Source organism: Octopus bimaculoides, chromosome 11 (assembly GCF_001194135.2).
Source record: "Octopus bimaculoides isolate UCB-OBI-ISO-001 chromosome 11, ASM119413v2, whole genome shotgun sequence".
Classification (NCBI taxonomy): Eukaryota; Metazoa; Mollusca; class Cephalopoda; order Octopoda; family Octopodidae; genus Octopus; species Octopus bimaculoides.
In genome coordinates, this window is record NC_068991.1 from 51052940 (window position 1) to 51057332 (window position 4393).

A 4393-nucleotide genomic window follows, 5' to 3' on the forward strand; every position below is an offset into this window, starting at 1 on the left:
ATATATATATATATATATATATATATATATATATATATATATATACATACATATATATACATACATACTGAAATTGGAAGGAGACGGAAGAGAAGATTAGCATGGCTCCTGCATAAGGATATACATGCATCTATACATACATACATACATATGTGTATATATCATCATCATCTTTATCATCATTGTTGTTCAAGTCCATCTTCCATGCTGGAAGTGACCAGAGCTTGTGACCAGAGCTTGTGACAAGTGACCAGAGCTTGCTATGAATTTTAAGTAGCTGAAGGTTGCCAAAGAGTCAGATTACAAACCTTGCCATCTGCATTTACCACTGCAAATCATTGGTAACGTAAACCAGTGAGACCCATCTAACGGAAAAAAAAAGTTAAGATCAAATGTGATATACAAGGATTTGGCAAGACACATTGAAAGGAAGAACTGAATGTGAGATGGATGAAGAGAAATGCTATGAGACTGGGCAAAGTAGAGAGTGTGAGAGGAAGAGTTGATATGAATTCCACTGTTATTTTGAAAATTGTAAAATAGTCGGAAGTTTATAGAGAACCATGAAATATAATAATTTCTTTTGCAACTGTATTTTGTTTGAGATAGTTGATTTGTTTGATGATGCAAAAGTTCACATAGGTACTGTTGAGTGTACATTAGAAGACAAAATTTCTGAATGTTCCAGTCCTTGTTATACAGTGTGTGTGTGTGAGCAAATATTGATATTCCATGTCATCACTTCTCTGTGAAATGGTAATGGGATGTTTATTTACACTGTTGACACTATGATCAGTTGCTCTACACTTCCACAAACGAAGCTGGGGTTGATAGGAAAAAGTGTGTTCATCTCTAAAATGGTACCTGAAATGTATCTCTTGCCAACATTTAAAAATGTATGTGAAATGAACAAATAAATAAGTATATAATATAAATACAACATTATAATACAAGAGAGAGAGAGAGAGAGAGAGAGAGAGAGAGAGAGAGAGCAAGAGAAAATAGCTGGTATTACTCCATCTGGAAAATAAATGGACCAGAAGTATTCTTAAATAAATCATTCAGTTTAATAGAATTCTGATAGAGTCCACTTGAAAGTTACCTTTCATGTATGAAATGAAATTGGTCTCCAATATGTTCCTAGCAGTCAAATGTCTAATGAACTGTGTTACAGTTACACAGATAATATAATAGTACGGTTACTAATTTGCGTAAATAACATAGATCTTAATTCAAGGAGATTAAAAAATGAGCAGAAGATTCAATAAATGTGAAATGAGTTTTATTTTATTTGAAGCTATTATTATCAAACATGATGTGTTGTCTTTTACTCTTGGAATTCTTTGATGTTTAAAATAATCTGAAAAATGAGTAAAACAGGCGTGTTGAGAAAAAACATACAGATAAAAATGAACTCATTCTTACAATGTGTGGAAACCAGAGTATCCAGAGAAACCTTGATATCCAAATATTGGAATTGTAACATAGGTAGTGATGAAGAAATGAGAGTTGCAATAAGCTCTAATCGCTGAAAATTGTTGGAAAGTTGGAAATTTCGAAGATTGTCTTGTCAACATCTTGTCCATGTTTATGGCATTTACCATCCGTGATATAAATAAAGAAACTTTAAAGAGACTTTCATCTTTTGAATAGCCAACATAGAATTGGTTATTAATAAATCAATATGCAGTCCAGCAAAAATCGTCCATGTTTATTTCTGGAGCTTATTAATGGATGATGATGATGATGATGATGATGGCCAAACCTATGTTTTCTGGAAATTGAAGTATTCTGAATGAAAACAGCTACACCAATTGCTATGCGTTGAATTCTGGATGTAATTACATCTTCTTCTTTGATACACTCAGTGAAATTAATTAATCTATATGGTATGTGGCGTAAGCTCTTTAACCAATAATTTTGTCCTCTTGTACATCTGTGGCTGATCATGAAGCAGTATTTTGAGGAATCCTTGTCTCATGAAAACCCTGAAGGCTTTGGTAAAATTGTATAATTCTGCAGCATAACGAACAATTTCTTCCTGATTCTAAACAGTTTCTCTTGATTTGTAAGTTTGAATATTTCCATGGAATTGTCTGTAACAGCTGCCAATTGATGTTGATTCTGACAGTTATTTTTTCACCCAGCCACTTGTGTGTTTGTTAATAATGTTTCAGATTGAAAAACACCTTTGATATCAATTTGTTTGCTGTTTCAACCACTTCTACCGAATACAGCTGGATCTATTGTTATATTATGGTTGGAAGTAAATTTTCCTTCTATAAAACTTGTAATAGACTTTATAACAAGACTAAACAGTTAATCTCTCCCAACATCATCACCACCACAAATGACCAGACAACTGATTGCCAAAAAAACTGGTCTCTCTTGACTGTAAACCATTTGAAGGTTTAAACTTTAGTCTCAAGTAAATGATTTAAAGCAACCACAGTTTAATTAGTCTTTGTTCCTTTTGGGGTTACTAGCAAGGTCTAATGGGAGCTCTCTTAAAAACACTACTGTTACACCTCCTATTTTGAGATCTGTTGTCATGTAAATCCTGCAATGTCCTGCCAGGGCCTCCAGAGCTCTCTTGTATGCAATTGTGATTGCATCCCAGTGAATTATTTAGCATCTCTTAAGAATTTCTCCAGTTCTCAAATTCTTTACAACATTGCTAATAGAAATCTCATTTGTGCTCAAATCTAAGTGGAGCTTAAAGCTGAATGTAGTGTTTGACTTCCAGGAAGGGCTGTGGTAGCAATATCAGAAGAAACAACTGCAATGGTTATGCCTTACATTGATGGCCTTAGAGACGGTTCTATCTTAGACTGATCAAGACTGTCTTTGCAATAGTAGCTTCTTGTTGCTGAACTCTATTAAAAAAAAGGTAGCAGAATAGACTCTCCTCTGGTCTACATCGAGTTTGGTTTCATCATTAATGTATGCTCTTAATGTGTCAACATTATATGACATTAATTTCAAAATTTCTCATGCTAAATTCTTGAATCCAGTATAGTTAAGTTGAGGGAGGCTATATATTTGAATTCTTATCCATTCATGTCCTTGTTGAGAGCTGCATTGTAAATTTCATCGGTATACCCTAATTCTGTACAACATTGTTGAACTTGACATTAAAAACCTTAAGCAAGGTCATCATGATACTTGAACCAAAGATAAAACAGATTAACAGCTTGGTTCAAAGAAACCCAAGAGTCTTGGCTGATATACAAAATCTTCTGGTTATGATGTATCCCATTGGGCATCGTTTTCCATCAATCTTTGGGGGTCTCCCCTTCAACATTATTTCCAACTTTTCTCCATTTGGTAGTTCCAAAGTTTCCGCCATTTCATCGTAATATTTTGGGCTCACTGCACAGATTATCTCTAGTCCGTAGCCCAAACATTTCACTTGTGTTAGGCTTATCATCTCAATCTGCCGATCTTCACTTTTCTTCTTCAGCTCTGAATTAAAAATTGTGGCTATTATCCATTTTGGGTCTATCGACAGTGGGATTCTTCCCACCCTAACCTTAATGATTCTTTTGCCCAAACAGTTTGGCATCAACGTCCATTTTTCTCCTTGTATCAGCCTGTTGTCGGTTTTTCTGCCTCCTCTTCTGATACAAAAGTTACTACTATCGACGTATATCTCCTTCCTCTTGTAAAGAACATTATCCTTTCTCTTATTTGTTCCTCCAAGATCTCTTCCTGCGGTGCATGTTCAATTCTCCTATTTACATTCGAGAATGTTCTGAATATCACCATCTTGTTTTGCATTTTTATTTTTTCCTCCTCTGGCAGGGTCATTTGACTCTTCTTTCTTTATCATGCCATAATATTTGGTTAGCTTCTCCTCATTCCACTCTATCATCTTTTGCAGCACCACCTCTTCAAATATGATGGAACTACATTAAAATGTGGACATGGACCAAGTCCTCTTTTCCCCAAAACATTAGTGATGGCAACATCATTTCTAGCAAATTATTACATACAAGGGTTGAGTTCAGTCTATCATGACCATAATTTGAACTCATCTTCACAAATTTTGACTTCCCACTTAAATTAATTAAAATAAGCTGACATTAGTCCAGTAGCTGACAAATCTATCTGCAAAAATCAGTTGCAGTTCTACCTAAGGCTGTTACTTGGCTACTTGATTTCCATAGAGAGAGAGAATCCAGATAAAAAATGGAAATAAATATTGAGAGAGAGAGAGAGAGAGGGGGGGAATAAGAGAAAGACTAGATGTGTCAATGTTTTCAATGAAGAAAGGGAAGAAGTAGAATATCAAAATTAAAGAGATTCAGCACTACTGAGGCAGCAGAAAATATGGCAATAGCTATAACAGAAAGTTGGGGAGAAAAAGATGTACATAAACACAAGCACACAC

At 34.7% G+C, this 4393-nt stretch overlaps 1 protein-coding gene and 1 non-coding gene across 3 annotated transcripts in view; both read left to right on the forward strand.

Moving 5' to 3' along the window:
- The window catches only part of LOC106873920 (unconventional myosin-X), a 545087-nt gene that overhangs the window by 210786 nt on the left and 329908 nt on the right, over positions 1-4393 (forward strand). The gene's annotated exons all lie outside the window — the stretch shown is intronic.
- Positions 47-152, forward strand: LOC128249145 (U6 spliceosomal RNA). Its single transcript, XR_008265262.1, has one exon. It is a non-coding gene; the product is annotated as a U6 spliceosomal RNA (small nuclear RNA).